Source organism: Bombina bombina, chromosome 2, assembly GCF_027579735.1.
Source record: "Bombina bombina isolate aBomBom1 chromosome 2, aBomBom1.pri, whole genome shotgun sequence".
Lineage (NCBI taxonomy): Eukaryota > Metazoa > Chordata > Amphibia > Anura > Bombinatoridae > Bombina > Bombina bombina.
In genome coordinates, this window is record NC_069500.1 from 155,212,733 (window position 1) to 155,232,456 (window position 19,724).

Genomic DNA, 19,724 nt, shown 5'->3' on the forward strand with positions numbered 1-19,724 from the left:
CCTCAGAGATCTTCCTTAGGGACGAAACTGGGGGCGTTAACAACTGCCCCTCGGACTCAACCCACCGAAGAAACTGCCTGATTTGAGTAGCCATGATGTATTCCTAGACATTTAAACATTCACATCAGCGGATTGAGTATTATGGTAACCGAGAGTTCCTGCACAGAGTCCTTCTATACTGTTGTGGGAAATGTCTGATATTGCTCTTTTTCATGTGTATAAAGTTATTTAAATGTTATGTGTTTCCTCCCAGAGTCCAGCCTAGATTGCTAATCCTGATATTGTAAGTCATATACGGGGAGTTTCCCCCCCTCAGATAAGCAGAGGAATCCTACTAATCTCATCTAATCACTAACAAGACCAGGTAGGACCTCATATCACTCTCCTGACTAAGTTAGACACATTTAGGGAAAGTTGTAGTAGCGTATAACAACCCTGGTATCCTTGTTTTATGATAATTGAACCCATTGGACAGTTGTAGACTAACCACTTTACCTGACACCACTAACCCTATGCATATGTAGCAATTTACACCTGATCAGGACCGTTAGCCTTCCTTTCTATAGGACCACTTGTGACTCCATACCAGAGATGGATTAGAACCCTAACACTCAATGGAGCAACAGGTTTTATCACGCACAAAGCTATCTTACTGGGAGGCAGAAGAGTTATATTGTATAGTCATTTCTCTGTTAACCATGCTTGTTTCTCACTGTTTCTGTTGACGTTTGTAAATTTCTACTGTTACTTGTTATTATAAGCAAAATTGTACTGATGCTTATTAAATTGTACTTAGCTAGGGACTTCCCTTAGTTACCAAGTGCTATAGGCACACCTAATTAGCTTTTTGATTCGTGAAGGGATAACACCTATTCTTATTGAAGTAGAGTCTCTCGACTCAGTAGTGCTTCTCACCAAGTTCCTCCCGATACCCCCTTAACTCCCCCCCGTTAGTTAAGACTCTGCTACTCAGAAACAGGATCTAAATCTGGATCCTTATTCCCCCCCAAACTATAAATTCTCATTCTGATGAGATCAAGGAATTGACGTACCTTTCAGGTTTACTTGTAAATTCCTTGTTAGGCGGTGAATAGTGCCGCCAAAGATATTTAGTATAGTCTATAACTAAGAGCCCATACTAGAGTTTACAGTTCATATCCCATCACATAAAAAAAAAAACCTACCTAGACTAGAAACTAGTTTACTAAAACTGATCTACATCTGTGCGACTTACCGCACTAACGTACTATTTATTACCCTACAGTGGGTTGCAGTGTGCAAGGCGGACGCAGAATGAGATTAAACATCCTTCATCTCTCAAGTCCTAGAAACGGTGTGCAAGTAGGTGGAGCTGAGTTTAACCTCCCTTTCTTTCTTGCCTTCTTGTCCTCCCTACTCCTCTTGTTCTATCTGTCCCCCCTCCTACCTCCCTCATCCCTCAGGATGAAGACCTCCTCGTCTACTCTCACCTTTGCTTCCCTGAACTGCAAGGGCCTCAATTCTTCCACTAAACAAAGTCTTATGGGCAATTACATGAAAACTAACAATGTACAGGAGGTGTTTCTTCAGGAGACACATTTGTTGAGTGACCTCGCATCTACATTTAAATTCCAGCATTTTACTAACTATGTTTCGGCCTCCCACTCAGATAAGACCAGGGGTGTAGCAATCCTCATTCATCGGCTAGTTAGCTATGAGCAAAAATACCTTGAAATAGACCCGGAGGGTAGATACCTCATTCTAATCTGTAAGCTTGAGGGTCAAGTCTACACGCTGGTGAATCCCCAACCAAAACCAGCCTAGTTTCCTCAAAACCATACTACAAAATGTATGCAGAATTAAGATGGGTAGACTAATTCTTGGAGGCGATCTCAATATGATTTGGGACCCTCTCTAGATAAAAAGGTCAGCCAAATTAGGACTATTGACTCATACTCATTATCCACAGCCAAGAAGTTCAGAGACCTTATTTCAGAATATAATCTGTATGATATTTGGAGGGCATGTCACCCAACCACCAGGGATTATACGTACTATTCTAGACTCCATAATTCATATTCCAGATTGGATTATTTTTTTAAGGATACTTGGACGCTCAACATAACCAAGAGCGCTTCAATTAGGCCTTGTACTTGGTCAGACCATGATGCCCTTATAATATCCCTTGATTCTGGGTTGGGTTCGTCAGTGACACCACGCTGGAAGTTCCCAGCCACATTGTGGGCTAACGCTAACCCGAGCTTCCAGTCTCTGATTAGAAACTCCATTTTGGAATTTCTAACCCACAATAGTAACTCCACTTCCTCTCACCAAACGGTCTGGGCAGCTCTTAAAGCTTACATACGGGGAGTTTGTATCCACAAACAGGCCTCCCTTAAAAAACAAATGGGAGCCCCCTTAGGCCTTTTGGTTGCCAGCCTCCATTCCAAAGAAAGACTATATAAGGATAATCCTGATCCGGGATTAGCGGGCGAAATAGCGACCCTCTGTACCCAAATTAAAGAAATAAAGTCCATGAGGCAGTACACAGATTTAGACAACTGTTATATTACCAAGGAAACAAAGCGTCCACCGTTCTGGCCAGGAAGCTAAGGGGCAGGGTTGCCTCCTCCCGCATTCTCTCTATAAACCACGGAAATAACCGAGTTACCTCTCCTAAGGACATAGGAGAGGCCTTAGCAGCATTTTATTTGAACTTATATAACCTTCAACAGACGGAGGAGCTGAGCCCCCGCCTAGTGCCGGGATCCGAGCCTTCCTGAAGAACCTCCATCTGCCATCACTGTCCCAGGCAGTGGATAAGCTTCTGACCCCTTTCTCAGTATCTGAGCTGAAGGTTGTGATTACCCAACTTCAGAACGGAAAAGCCCCAGCACCCGATGGATTCCCGGCCCTATTCTACAAGACCTTTCGACCAGAGCTTTCAACGCTTCTCCTTCAAACCTTCACGGAGGCCAGAGAAAAAGGCTCCTTCAGGAGTGAGCTCCTAGAAGCAACAATCCTCACTATACCGAAACCAAACAAAGATCATTCCCAGTGTGGGAGCTACCGTCCCATTTCCCTAATCAATATTGATGTAAAGCTCTATTCTAAACTGTGGGCAAACCGTCTATGTCTCATTGTTCCTAACCTCCTTCACTCGGATCAGGTGGGGTTCACCTGGGGGAGAGAGGGCCACAACAACACTAGGCGCATCTTAAATTTTTTTTCAGAGGCAGATCGAAGGAAGTTGCCCATGCTGGCCCTGTCACTAGACACAGAAAAAGCATTCAACAGGGTCAGGTGGGAGTACCTTTGGTAGGCTCTCCTGTCCTTTGGGTTCCCCAGCGAAATAGTATTGGCTATACAAGCTCTTTATAGCTCCCTGAGCGCCAGAGTTAGTGGTCTAGGCTTTTGCTCTCAAAGCTTCCCAGTAAACAATGGAACGAGACAGGGTTGCCCTCTGTCACCCATTGTATTTGCTCTGGCTATAGAACCGCTGACTCAGGCAATTAGGCACTCCCCTAGGATTCGGGGGGTGCCCCTGAGTCTTCGCGAGGGAGAGAGAGGGGGAGGAGGGGAAAAGATTGCGCTGTTTGCAGACGATATTACCCTCTTTCTGACCAGCCCTTTAGGCTCCCTCCCAGCACTCTTCGATATTATTTCACTATTCAGCTCCCTCAGCTTCTATAGACTTAACCTGGCCAAAACGGAAGCGCTTGTGATTCATATGCCTTGCTTTGAATTAGAAATCCTCCGAGACTCCTACCAGTTTCAATGGGCCTCAGACACCATTACTCACTTGGGTGTCCAATTAGGACCAAAGGTTGAAGTAGTCAGGTCAAAAATTTATGAGAAAATCCTATTTGAGACTAGAACTCTACTCAATTCGTGGTCCTTCTGGGAAGTATCTTGGCTGGGACGTATAGTCTCAGTCAAAATTACCCTTCTGCCGAAGATTCTCTATTACTTTCGCTGCCTCCCAATCAATCTCCCCCGAGCTCTCCTGGACAAATTGAATGCCCTGATTGCCAGATACATCTGGCAGGGGAAAAAGCCAAGAATCTCCAGGAAAACTTTACAAAGGCCCCATCACTCAGGCGGAGTATCACTCCCCAATATTAAAAACACCAAAAAAGAACACTCCGCGCTAAATAGGCTACCCTCAAAGTTACAACCTCCTGTGTAATGACCACCAAAAACTAAATGTAACAGTCTCAATGTACACGTCTAACCCTCTATCCGCTATCCCCCCTCACTAGCCTAACAATAAAATATGTATTAACCCCTTAACCGCCGCTACCTAATAAAGTTATTAACCCCTAAACCGGCGCCAGCTATATTAAATCTATAACCCCCTAAAGTGAGCCCCTAACACCGCCGCCATCTACCTTACCTACCATCCAAAGTGAGCCCCTACCCCGCCGCTATCTATTTTAAAATTATTAACCCCTAATCTAATCCCCCTACCCCGCCGCCATCTATATTAAATTATTCAACCCCTAAAATACTAAACTATCCCTACCACTAAACCTAAGTCTAACCCTACAAATAGCCCTGAAAAGGGCTTTTTGCGTGGCATTGCCCCAAAGTAACAGCTCTTTTGCCAGCCCTTAAAAGGGCTTTTTGCGGGGCATGCCCCAAAGTAACAGCTCTTTTGCCAGCCCTTAAAAGGGCTTTTGGCGGGGCTTTGTCACAAAGTAAACTGCTCTTTTGCCTACAATCTACATCCCCCTACACCGCGGCCACCTATAATAAATGTATTAACCCCTAATCTAATCCCCCTACACCGCCGCCAGCTATATTAACTATATTAACCCTAATTATATTAGGGTTAATATAGTTAATATAGTTACTATAGTATTTATATAAACTATATTAACTCTATCTAACCCTAACACCCCTAACTAAATTCTTATTAAATAAATCTAATTCATATTATAAACTAAAATATTCCTATTTAAATCTAAATACTTACCTATAAAATAAACCCTAAGATAGCTACAATATAATTAATAATTACATTATAGCTATGTTAGGGTTTATATTTATTTTACAGGTAAATTGTTAATTATTTGAACTAGGTATAATAGCTATTAAATAGTTATTAACTATTTAATAGCTACCTAGTTAAAATAATTACCCAATTACCTGTAAAATAAATCCTAACCTAAGTTACAAATACACCTACACTATCAATAAATTAACTAAACTACAAATATCTATCTAAAAATACAATTAAATAAACTAAACTAAATTACAAAAAAAAACAAACACTAAATTACAAAAAATAAAAAAAGATTACAAGATTTTTAAGCTAATTACACCTATTCTAAGCCCCCTAATAAAATAATAAAGCCCCCCAAAATAACAAAATTCCCTACCCTATTCTAAATTAAAACAAGTTCAAAGCTCTTTTACCTTACCAGCCCTTAAAAGGGCCTTTTGTGGGGGCATGCCCCAAAGAAAACTGCTCTTTTGCCTGTAAAAAAACCCACAATACCACCCCCCAACATTACAACCCACCACCCACATACCCCTAATCTAACCCAAACCCCCCTTAAATAAACCTAACACTACCCCCCTGAAGATCTCCCTACCTTGTATTCACCCAGCCGGGCCGAACCGATCCAGGCGATGTGTTCCAGCAAGCGGCAGTGAAGTCTTCATCCATCCGGGCGATGTCTTGAAGCAAGCGGCAGAGAGTCTTCTTCCATCGGCGACGTCTTCAAGCAAATCGGCATCTTCAATCTTCTTACTTCGCTCCTCCGCCGCGGAGCATCCTTCTGGCACGACGACTTCCCGACGAATGAGGTTCCTTTAAATGACGTCATCCAAGATGGCGTCCGCCGAATTCCGATTGGCTGATAGGATTCTATCAGCCAATCGGAATTAAGGTAGAAAAATCTGATTGGCTGATAGAATCAGCCAATCAGATTCAAGTTCAATCCAATTGGCTGATTAGTTCAGCCAATCGGATTGAACTTGAATCTGATTGGCTGATTCAATCAGCCAATCAGATTTTTCTAACTTAATTCCGATTGGCTGATAGAATCCTATCAGCCAATCGGAATTCGGCGGACGCCATCTTGGATGACGTCTTTTAAAGGTACCTCATTCATCGGGAAGTCGTCGGCCGGGATGGATGCTCCGCGGTGGCGGAGCGAAGAAAGAAGATTGAAGATGCCGCTTCATGGAAGATGTTGCCGGAAGGAAGAAGACTTTGCTGCCGCTTGGAGGAAGACGTCGCCGGGAGGAAGAATTCTTCTTTGCCGCTTGGAGGAAGACATCGCCGGAGGAAGAATTCTTCTTTGCCGCTTGGAGGAAGACATCGCCGGAGGAAGAATTCTTCTTTGCCGCTTGGAGGAAGGCATCGCCCGGATCGGATGAGGAGTTCGGCCCGGTGTGGTGAAGACAAGGTAGGGAGATCTTCAGGGGGGTAGTGTTAGGCTTTTTTAAGGGGGGTTTGGGTGGGTTTAGAATAGGGGTATGTGGGTGGTGGGTTGTAATGGGGGGGGGGGTATTGTATATGTTTTTAAATGCAAAAGAGCTGAATTCTTTGGGGCATGCCCCCACAAAAGGCCCTTTTAAGGGCTGGTAAGGTAAAGAGCTTTGAACTTTTTTTAATTTAGAATAGGGCAGGGAATTTTTTTTTATTTTGGGGGGCTTTATTATTTTATTAGGGGGCTTAGAATAGGTGTAATTAGCTTAAAAATCTTGTAATCTTTTTTTTATTTTTTGTAATTTAGTGTTTTTTTTTTAAATTTAGTTTAGTTTATTTAATTGTATTTTTAGATAGATATTTGTAGTTTATTTAATTTATTGATAGTGTAGGTGTATTTGTAACTTAGGTTAGGATTTATTTTACAGGTAATTGGGTAATTATTTTAACTAGGCAGATATTAAATAGTTAATAACTATTTAATAGCTATTATACCTAGTTAAAATAATTAACAATTTACCTGTAAAATAAATATTAACCCTAACATAGCTACAATGTAATTATTAATTATATTGTAGCTATCTTAGGGTTTATTTTATAGGTAAGTATTTAGATTTAAATAGGAATATGTTAGTTTATAATATGAATTAGATTAATTTAATATAAATTTAGTTAGGGGTGTTAGGGTTAGATAGAGTTAATATAGTTAATATAAATACTATAGTAACTATATTAACTATAGTAACCCTAATATAATTAGGGTTAATATAGTTAATATATATAATGTAATACCTATATTAACTATAATATACTTAGGGTTAATATAGATAATATAGCTGGCAGCGGGGTAGGTAGATTAAATTAGGGGTTAATCATTTTAATAGAGATGGCGGCGGTGTAAGGGGCTTACATTAGGGGTTAATAATATTAATATAGCTGGCGGCGGTATAGGGGGATTAGATTAGGGGTTAATAATTTTTATATAGGTGGCGGCGGTGTAAGGGGTCAGATTAGGGGATAGATAAGGTAGATGGCGGCGGTTTTAGGGGTTCACATTAGGCGATAGATAAGGTAGATGGCGGCGGTTTTAGGGGCTCACAGTAGGGGGTTAGTTTATGTAGATGGCGGCGGGGTCCGGGAGCGGCGGTTTTAGGGGTTAATAACTTTATTAGGGATTTCGGGGGGGGATCGCGGTTGACAGGTAGATAGACATTGCGCATGCGTTAGGTGTTAGGTTTTATTTAGCAGATCGCGGTTGACAGTTAGATAGACATTGCGCATGCGTTAGGTGTTAGGTTTTATTTAGCAGATCGCGGGTGACAGGTAGATAGACATTGCGCATGCGTTAGGTGTTAGGTTTCTTTTCTAGTTAGTTTAGGGAGTTACGGGGCTCCAATAGTCAGCGTAAGGCTTCTTACGGCTGCTTTTTGTGGCGAGGTGAAAATGGAGTAAGATTTCTCCATTTTCGCCACGTAAGTCCTTACGCTGCATATTGGATACCAAACTGCGCTGGTTTGGTATACCTGCCTATGGCCCAAAAAACTACGGGCGACGGCAGAAATATACGGGCGTAACTTCTAGGTTACGCCGTATATGTGATACCAAACCAGCGTAAATATTGGCGTCGCCGGCTTTTGCGGGCGACGATTTTTATCGGATCGACCCCTTGATGCCTGTACTCTTCTCCCAGCTCTTGTTCCACGTCTATTTCTAATGGTCTTTTTCCTGATCTTATTAGTGATTGGACGTGGTTTGGAGAGGGTGTTATATCTGGTTCTTTTAGATTTTCTTGATGGTCTAAAAAATGCTGATGGCTTACTACAGCATTAGTTTTGGGTTTAGCCCCCGTCTTATCCCAATTGTTATTATTGGTGTGGAGATTATATAAAGGTTCAAATTTGTTCGTTGTGGGAACATGGTAACGATCAGAATCTTGACCCCTATTCAAGTGGAAACCTCTGGAATTGGGATAACCATCTCTATAGTGATGAGAATTATTATTTCTCCTCCAATTAGGGACAATAGACACTGCAACTTTAATCTACTTAATCTAGATGATAATGCAGCAAGCTCATCTTCTAGTGACCCTGAAACCCTATTTAAAAATTTAGAACACTTGCTTGAATCTGACACAAAAGACTGGCAAGATCTTGTATTGCTAGATAATTATATATTGCACAACATTGTGCCTAGAGGTTTAAGGATATTTAAACATCCAGCCTTTCAGTTGGATGAAGTTGAACATGCAACTGAGTGGGAGGAGGCATTGCATGAGTGCTCTATTAAATTAATTAAAATTTTGGTAAAATATAGGGAGCAGAGATTAGAAAAAAACAAAATTGAAATTAAAAACATAATACAGAACATACAAGGGTATAAGAATGAAGAAAAATGGATAAATAGGAATGCTAGCATTCAATCTAGAATTAAAAAATTAGATTTGGAATTGCAAGCAAAAAAGCATAAAAAATTAGTTAGGGATATGGAGGATTTCAAAGAAAACAGAGTATATAGTTATAAACAAGAGGATAAAGATGTGAGATTAGCAAAACAAACTAGTAAGATTAATAATAATAATAACAAAACATGTATATATTCTAATAACAACAATATTGATCATAACAGTTGTGCCCAAAATTTAGAAGAATCTAGAAGTAATACCGCCTATAACAACCACTCTGGGACAGCAAACAATTTCAGACAAAATAATTATCATAATGATTCACATTATAGGAGAACACATCAGTTCAGGGACTATAATATGCCAACTAAATCCCCTATAAATAATAGGACTCAATCCTACAGACCTAGTCACAACTTTAAATTATAGAGACTCCCCCTCTAATTGGAGGAGAAATAATAATTATCATCACTATAGAGATGGTTATCCCAATTCCAGAGGTTTCCACTTGAATAGGGGTCAAGATTCTGATCATTACCATGTTCCCACAACGAACAGATTTGAACCTTTATATAATCACCACACCAATAATAACAATTGGGATAAGACGGGGGCTAAACCCAAAACTAATGCTGTAGTAAGCCATCAGCATTTTTTAGACCATCGAGAAAATCTAAAAGAACCAGATATAACACTCTCCCCAAACCACGTCCAATCACTAATAAGATCAGGAAAAAGACCATTAGAAATAGACGTGGAACAAGAGCTGGGAGAAGAGTACAGGCATCAAGAGAGAAGAAGGAAAAACTAGATAATGCTAGAACGGAGATTTTCAATATAGCTGATATTCCTTTGAGTAATAATGATATTAGCCTGCTCAACAAAGGGTTAAATTTTGCTCCTAAGTCAAAACCCAACACATTTGAGACCTTTGTTGATGTACATAAGTACATTAGGAAACTTACACTTAAGAGACATTTTCTTAAAAATCCTATTGATAGACCTACTAAACAAGTTGAATATTTTCAGGCATCAGATATAGAAGCCCTTAGAACTCTACATGAGTTGGAGGAAGAGGGAACACACGATCACGATGGTGGTTGTAAAGAGGGGGCCCTTACTAACAACACAGAATTAGAGGCATTGTTTAATATCTCATTGCATGATTCAGGGCCTGAAATTCAACATTCTAACTTTAAAGGGAAATCTGTATTCAACCCTATAGGATCACAAGGGGAGCAAATACCTCTCTTCACAAAGTTGGTACTCAAGGATCTAGAAACATCATTTAAAGACAACAACAGTTTTATCAATAAACATAATGATAATTTGACAATACTAGAAAGGAAAGCTTTAGAGAACCTTAGTAACAACAGCGATATTGTAATCCGCTCCGCTGATAAAGGCGGTGGTATTGTCATACAAAAAAGAGACCATTACATGGGGGAAGCATTTAATCTTCTCAATGATATTTCAACTTATAAAGTTTTGAGATCTGACCCCACTATTACTTTTAGCAAAGAATTAGAGACTTTACTGGCAAGAGCAAAAACTGATGGCATTCTAAATAGTGATGAGTTTAGGTTTGTTTCAAATCCGTATCCCACTATGTCATTGTTTTACCATTTACCCAAGGTGCACAAAGATGTAGCCAATCCACCGGGAAGGCCCATTGTGTCAGGGATTGGCTCTCTTTGTGACAACCTGTCCAAATATATGGACTTTTATCTACAGCCCCTAGTTAGTAAAACACAAGCATTTTTTTAAAGATACACAGGAAGTTATAATTAAATTTGAAGGGATCGAGTGGAAACAAAACATGTTTTGGATAACGTGTGACTTTTCCGCCCTGTACACTTGCATTGCCCATGATTTGGGTATTGAAGCAGTAAAATTGGAACTTATAAGATCTAATTTCCCGGCGGAACATACCCAATTCCTGACCGATAGCATTAGATTTATACTGTCCCACAATTATTTTAATTTTGAGGATTCAATATATTTACAAACCAAAGGGATCGCGATGGGGACGACTTTCGCACCCTCATACGCAAACCTTTATATGAATCACTTTGAGAATCAGTATATATGGGCCAAAAACGTTTTTGAGAAAAATATTATACAATACAGCCGTTTTATCGATGATATTATTATTCTTTGGCAGGGCACTGAATCAGAGATCCAGGAGTTCTATGCTTATACAGGGAGTGCAGAATTATTAGGCAAATGAGTATTTTGACCACATCATCCTCTTTATGCATGTTGTCTTACTCCAAGCTGTATAAGCTTGAAAGCCTACTACCAATTAAGCATATTAGGTGATGTGCATCTCTGTAATGAGAAGGGGTGTGGTCTAATGACATCAACACCCTATATCAGGTGTGCATAATTATTAGGCAACTTCCTTTCCTTTGGCAAAATGGGTCAAAAGAAGGACTTGACAGGCTCAGAAAAGTCAAAAATAGTGAGATATCTTGCAGAGGGATGCAGCACTCTTAAAATTGCAAAGCTTCTGAAGCGTGATCATCGAACAATCAAGCGTTTCATTCAAAATAGTCAACAGGGTCGCAAGAAGCGTGTGGAAAAACCAAGGCACAAAATAACTGCCCATGAACTGAGAAAAGTCAAGCGTGCAGCTGCCAAGATGCCACTTGCCACCAGTTTGGCCATATTTCAGAGCTGCAACATCACTGGAGTGCCCAAAAGCACAAGGTGTGCAATACTCAGAGACATGGCCAAGGTAAGAAAGGCTGAAAGACGACCACCACTGAACAAGACACACAAGCTGAAACGTCAAGACTGGGCCAAGAAATATCTCAAGACTGATTTTTCTAAGGTTTTATGGACTGATGAAATGAGAGTGAGTCTTGATGGGCCAGATGGATGGGCCCATGGCTGGATTGGTAAAGGGCAGAGAGCTCCAGTCCGACTCAGACGCCAGCAAGGTGGAGGTGGAGTACTGGTTTGGGCTGGTATCATCAAAGATGAGCTTGTGGGGCCTTTTCGGGTTGAGGATGGAGTCAAGCTCAACTCCCAGTCCTACTGCCAGTTTCTGGAAGACACCTTCTTCAAGCAGTGGTACAGGAAGAAGTCTGCATCCTTCAAGAAAAACATGATTTTCATGCAGGACAATGCTCCATCACACGCGTCCAAGTACTCCACAGCGTGGCTGGCAAGAAAGGGTATAAAAGAAGAAAATCTAATGACATGGCCTCCTTGTTCACCTGATCTGAACCCAATTGAGAACCTGTGGTCCATCATCAAATGTGAGATTTACAAGGAGGGAAAACAGTACACCTCTCTGAACAGTGTCTGGGAGGCTGTGGTTGCTGCTGCACGAAATGTTGATGGTGAACAGATCAAAACACTGACAGAATCCATGGATGGCAGGCTTTTGAGTGTCCTTGCAAAGAAAGGTGGCTATATTGGTCACTGATTTGTTTTTGTTTTGTTTTTGAATGTCAGAAATGTATATTTGTGAATGTTGAGATGTTATATTGGTTTCACTGGTAAAAATAAATAATTGAAATGGGTATATATTTGTTTTTTGGTAAGTTGCCTAATAATTATGCACAGTAATAGTCACCTGCACACACAGATATCCCCCTAAAATAGCTATAACTAAAAACTACTTCCAAAACTATTCAGCTTTGATATTAATGAGTTTTTGGGTTCATTGAGAACATGGTTGTTGTTCAATAATAAAATTAATCCTCAAAAATACAACTTGCCTAATAATTCTGCACTCCCTGTATCAATAACAATGAATATAATTTAAAATTCACTGGTAATCATTCAGATGTATCCATCGAATTCCTGGACCTGATTTTATATAAAGATGAATCCAACAAGATCACAGTCACGAATTTTAGAAAAATGACTGAAATAAATACTTATATAGACTACTCCAGCGCACATAAAAAAAGCTGGAAGCAAAATATTCCGTTTAGCCAGTTCCTCCGTATGCGTAGGAATTGTACTCATGAAACCAAATTCCAGTTGGAATCTGAAATTTTAGAAAATAAATTGATTCGTAAAGGTTATGATAAGAAGTTATTGACAGATGCAAAAGAAAGAGTTCTGCTTAAAAATAGAAGTGAACTGCTGATAAAGGATAAGAAGAAAAATAATAAAGAACAATATGATAAGGAGCAAGGAGAGACCCCCATTAGGTTCATCACAACATACAATGAGGGAGCTAAACACATTAGGAAGATACTTAATAAGCATTGGTCCATTTTAAAGGCTGATCCCATCCTAGGAAATCAATTAGGGAATGGCCTGGATATAACATTCAAGAAAGGGAGAAATCTAAAAAACATTCTGGCTCCCAGTAAATTGAAAAAAGGATCAGAAAAAGGTAACAACAATTCCAGTTGGTTGATAGGCAAAAAAGGAACCTTTAAATGTGGCAAGTCTAAGTGCGTCATGTGTCAGTATATAAATAGTTCTCCTACATTCATGAACTCTGATCACACACAAAAGTTCAATATTAAAGTTAGAAATAACTGTCACTCTACATTCGTAGTCTATCTCCTTGAGTGTGGGTGTTGCCTGTATTATGTAGGCCGGACGAAAATAAAAATAAAAAGGAGAATATATGAGCATGTTCATAACATCAAAGAAAAATTCCCAAAACATAGTGTGCCTAGGCATTTTATGGATGAACACAATTGTGACCCTGGTAGCTTACGCATACAGATGATAGATTGGGTATCTCCCAAAGAAAGAAATAGACTGCTGAAATTGCGGAAATTAGAAACCCTTTGGATATACAAGATGAATTGTTTAACACCCAGGGGAATGAATATTGATATTGATGAGGCAGCACACATGTAAATTCACCAACTAGTGCTCACATAAGATCTACCTATGTATTTAACTGGAGCATATTAAAATATCATGCATCTTTTTATATTTATAAATAGTATAGAAATTATTATATTTTAATGTTTATTATAGTGTTTTTATTTATAGGAACCATTTCCATGATACAACTCCAAAAGGTCCTTTTTAATTCCTTTGAATCTTTTTAATCTGTCCAAATCAAATTTTAAATTCATTAATGCAATTGTGAACATGTATGAATTTTATGTTATTTATTTTTTATGTGTATATATATATATTTATGTAATTTATCCAGCAATGCTGATTTACCTGTATAATGGACGTGAAAGGGTTAAGTCTTGACATCACATAGAAGGGGTGTTCTGCTTTTTTTTTTTTCTTTTAACTTAATTTTGATTGGCTTACTATTACTATATACTAAGTGCTAACACAGGTTACAATCACCTGTCCTCTTGAGAAAGCCCGTTCGCAAACGGGGGAAACGCGTTGAGGTTAAATACTGCAAATTGTTGGTGAAATCTTGAGAGTACCTGCACTGGTGGTCGACTGAGGGGGTCCAGACTCCACTTGGAGGGCTTGTGGTCTTTGGTCCGGTCAGCATCACCTTGCACATCTCTATAAACCAATGCAAGTTTTATTATATACACTGTGAGTGCATTTCTGTTTGTGTGTCATATCTATCTTTGTTAATAAACACACTTGAATCCGGATGCGCTTTTTTGTTTCTATCTTCTATGTCACTCCCCAATATTACCATTTACTATGAGGCAGCTAGACTGTCCCATATTTGTAGGTGGGGGACAAAAGGCTTCCCACCAGGCTGGAAAAGAGTCGAACAGTTTTCCCTTCCATCAGGGATTAACCTTGAGGACCTGCCCTGGATTCCGGAGTATTTAATTGATGATGTAGGTATCCAGAACCTCATAGTTAAACAGGCATTAGACTGTTGGAAGACTATCAGGCACTACGTGGACATAGCCCCACATCCATCTCCAATTCACTCAATCGCGGGCCTGCTTAAAGGTCTCCCGGATTCGCATGTCTCCCGGTGGAGCCAGTGGAACCTATTAAGAGTCTCCGATCTTTACCAGCAAAATGCCCTGCAGCGAGCCGAACCGGTGCCGCGGGGAGGAGATAGTAGTCTCCCTCCATGGTTCTTGTTTGAACGATTTCAACTTCACAAATTTCTTTTGAGCTGGGGCTTTCCACTAGCAGATCTTAGAGCACCAACCATTTGAGAGCAAAAATGGGAGGCAGGTTTGTCCCTGATGAGGCATCTGTCTACTACTCATATGCTAATAATGAAAGATGAGAATTCAGGAACGGTGTGGCAACTAAGGGCTTGGGAAAAGGATTTAAGAATCCAAATCTCTGAAAAGACTTGGGCACAAACGTTCTTACTTACTAAAAAAACACTTCACTGTGCCAATTCCTTGGAGCTCTATATGAAAGTGTGCCTCAGATGGCACTACATTCCTCTAAGATTGGCTCAGATAGCCCCGTCACACTCGTCCCTCTGTTGGAGAAATTGCAGTCAAGTGGGCATGCACCTCCATATATGGTGGACCTGCCCAGTTTTGGAAATATTGTGGAAAGACGTCTTTCGGCTGTGTGGATCAGTGGGGATTGCTCTCACAGAGGAACCCAAGGTGGAACTTCTGCACATATTCTCAAGGCAAACACCGAAAATACACCGCCAGCTGGTAATTTTTATATTCACTGCCACAAAGACCTCTATTGCTATGAAGTGGAGGCAGACAGATTTGCCTACCTTGGCTGACATTGAACAGACCCTAGGAACTTACGACATGATGGAGAGAGGATTCTACCAACACCTGAATAAAATTGACTCATACTGGAAAATATGGGATCTTTGGGTCCACAGACAGGGGGCCCCTGGATACCCATAGAATGCATCGGGGTCTTTGGGATACCCCTGTAAGATTGACTTCTGCCTGAGGGTTCCCTAATCTGGGAAGCCTCCTTCTTTCTTTCTTTCTTTCTTTCTCCTATGCCTTCCCCTCCTCCCCCCCTCTTGTGGCTCCTTAGGTGCCCCTCCACTCCACTAGTCCTTGGCTCTAGCTTTCTTCTTGCCTTCTTCTCACTCTTTCTCTCCCATAAGCTCCACCGGCCTGGCTGACCTGATAGCTAGATAGAGGAGTTAATCAGGTGTTTTGGGTTTTATTCCCTCTGAGCTGAAAGGTATATCTTTTAAACGCAGCTTATGCTGTATGTTTCATAACACTCCCTTAGAGACTGTAACACCTACTTGTATGTACCCTAGATCCCACACGGTAATAGGCTAAGAGTTAGCATTGGTCATGGTGTTTGAGAAACCAGTATAAGGGTAATTGAAGTGACCCTAGACTCACTTAATCAGTTCTTTCAGTTATGTTAGAGACCCTGGAGTCTAGGTGGTGAGAGAGAAAAGTGGGATGATATACTAGATGAAGTTTTATAGGGCAGAATATGATTAGAGATAAGCTGAGTAGAGTCTGAGGGGATGTCAGCTCATGATACTATTGCTGTCCTAGTCCTAACCTAAATTGTAAATTGTACTATAAGTTCGGCCACGTGCCTTTATATACAAGGATGTTCTTGATATGTAATGTAACCAAAAGAGATGTAATTGTTTATTTTCCTTTTTCTAGTATGTTTGTATACTGTACAGTTCAATTTATCTTAATAAAAGAAAAAATATTTAATTTTTTTTTTTTTTTTTAAGTAGGCTTCAATCACATCAGAAAACAGACTAGAAAAAGTCCAGGGAGGCACTAATGGCAAGGGAAATACAAACAGATGCTGCTATAATATAAATACAAAAAAATATCAAAGGAGACAAGTCCCTCACTATCTCCTATGATACAATAACCATAAAAAAGATAAACCTAAAAATAATAAGAAAAATAAATAAATATTCCTAACCAGTATTAAAAAAATATACAAAGTCAAATAATATAAATAAATCAATACAGATCTGCCCTGTGTATCTAAGGCAACAGTTCAATCCAAATAAATTTTAGATGTATCCATAGACGAACAATGTACAAACAGAATACTCACAGGACCAAACCTCAATCCTATGAGGTAAGATGAACGTCCAGGGAGGGGATTATATATCCCACATCGGCTGTTTCCACAATCTCAAGTAGAAAGCCCCAAATCTTCTTGAACCTGGAGCGGTTAAGCGAGTATATCAGGAACAAACTTCAATCATGTGAATAAAGGAGAACGTCTGGGGAGAGTATGTTCAATCCCACGTTGGCTGCTTCCACAATCTTAAATAAATAGAGAGCCCAAAACACTTCTTGAATCTGGAGCGGATTTAACAAATATATCCTTCCTCAGCAATTCAAAAGGAAACAGAAGAAACCGACATAGTGTTTATTGTTTTAATAAAATATATTTAAAATAAGATACAATCACACAAACGTATAATAACCGCAGACCATATTAGGTATTTAAAGGCCCAAGAATAATAACAATACAAGAATCCGCGGTCAAACCAAGATCTCAGAAAAGACCGATCTCCACACAATTATGTGACTCTTTGTATACACGTCCCAAAGGTTCTTGTTTGCACACACCACTCAAAATAATAATTATATAATATATATATATATATATATATATATACATATACATATATTATTATTTTTACCAAAAAAAGGCTTAGAGATTGCCAAATAATAAAAATAAAAACATACATCTACTGAGAAAACCATTAGAAAGCCAAAGCAGTTCTGAAACTTTTTTAGCAGAGGATATGGAATAGGAGTATACCGAAGACCCAGCAGGAGGAGACAAAGGACAAGTCCCTGCAACACCTTTGAAAGACTTGAGACTAATTTCCCATGAGGTGAAGAGAGTACTCTGAGGAGAAGTGGGCCTCAACCCAGTCTGAGAACCCCTCTCACTGAAGAACAACAAGCATATCTTCAGTCTTCACCTTCCTCCAGCGGAGGCAAAGACTAGACTGATTTTGGAGGGGTTTTAAAGAGTTCTTGAGGTTTGGGAGTATTTGCTTCCTCCTAGTGGCAGTGAAGAGTAATTCCCAATAGTAATGGGTCGTGGGCTCACAATCACAAAAGAAAAATGTTGGGTTTCATGTCCCTTTAAATTTTGACTGTTGATTTTCATGCGACTCATCATTTTCAGACATTTCTCAGTAACACAGCAAACAGATGTCTAAATAACATTAACAAGTAGGATAAGAACATTCTGTAGTTATTTTCACACTTGGTTTCCACTGGGCCTTTTTCTTAGAAGCATGGAGCCTGCTTGTTTGTAATGACAGAGTAATGATAAGCTGTCAGATTTGGCAAGGGTAAGCTCCATGGCAGACCAGCCTTTAAAGACTTCAGACTCTATAGGGATGCTCACTTTACACTGATGTGACCATGGAGATATTAGTCACCGGTTATTCTGGAATTTCTACACTACCCTGCAGACTACTATTCAATCCATTACAGAATGAAATGCTTGCTCTCATTTTCATTCTTCTGCTTTATGGGCTATTTAACTGCAGCTCTGAAATCATTTAAAACCTAATTGAGTTTACAGCTGAGAAAAATAAGAATCCTCCTAAATAGTTTCATTTTTAATGAGCAAGTGTCAATTCAGAACAGCTTGAGCTGAAATTGAAGGAGTAAAAATGAAGGTGAATGATGGATATTTTTATAAACTTAAATACCCCTATGAAAAGAATTCATAATGAAAGAGCTAAAAGTTTGTTGGCAAAGAAAAAAAAAAAAGCTCATAACCTACTATATTCTGGGTAATTATAAAGTTAAACAAAGCTGTCTATTCAATAAAAGCCTACAAGTCTGATGGAAACAGCTGGCATCAATAAAACATGGCTGCTCTAACTTGGGTTTAAAGAGACATTTAAGTCAGCATGTTTATGCATTAGAAATTATTCACTATATTGCAACTATCTATATACAAAATAAGGGCTAGATTACAAGTGGAGCACTAATTTATCGCACACCTGCAAACAGGCAAATTTGCCGGCTTCGGGCACGTGATAAATAACCAGCCATTATAAATGGCTTTTCATTGCTACCCGGAGCTCACGGTAGCATTTAGTGCTCAAAAAATCAAGCAGAGGTTAGACCACTGGTTCATTTTTTTAAGTGCCCCATTTGGCTCCAAAATACAGTTTAGAATTCGATATTTAAAAAAGAAAAATGGTAGCATCTTTATTTATTTATTTTTTTCAAAATAACTTTTTATTTTCATTATAAAGTAAGCTTGATAACGACAATTACAGAGTAATTAGCTAATTTTGTACATACAGATGTAACAGAAGTCACAATAAAATTATCTCCATGAACAGTTGTAGGTAATATCAAGTACATAACATATTTCTCCAGGATACAGAAGGATACAGGATGAACAAAAATGCTTTAGCCCCACCTGAATGTTATGATTGGTGCAGTACTATAATCCAAATGTGAACACAGTAGTACAATAATACCGACCAATCGATTGAATGAGAACCTTCACCATGCTTGTCTTAGCAGCCCAGAAGGCCATTCGTGCTACATGTCCCCAAATGGGGTAGAGGACCTCTAAGAAGGAGTAGTAATTAATAAAATTAGGGGGGAGGGGGCTAAAAGATAGAAAGGGAAAAATGAGGTTGTGAATTATAGGGGGGGGGAAAGAGAATGGGGAAGGGAAGGAGAAAGCAGAAAAGGAGAGGGAGAGAACTCAGGTCAGCAAGTACAGACCAGAGGAAACGGACACAAACCACTCTTCAGGGGTCACTATAAATATGCATAGGCTGGACCTATTTGCTATGTTTGATGTAGTACAATGATTTTAGATATGGACTCAACCTTAGAGGAATTTCGACCATTAATCCTAGGTAAAAGTTATTGCCATGTTCGACTCCACAGCCCAACGGGCCATTCGTAGTGTGCATCTCCAGGCGGGGCAGATAACCCTAAGGAGAAAAGGGCTGAGGGGGGGGGGGGGTAAGGGGATGGGGAAAGGTCAGGGGGTCTCAAGTTATGGGGGAGGGGAGAGGGGGAGTGGGAAAAGGACAGAAGA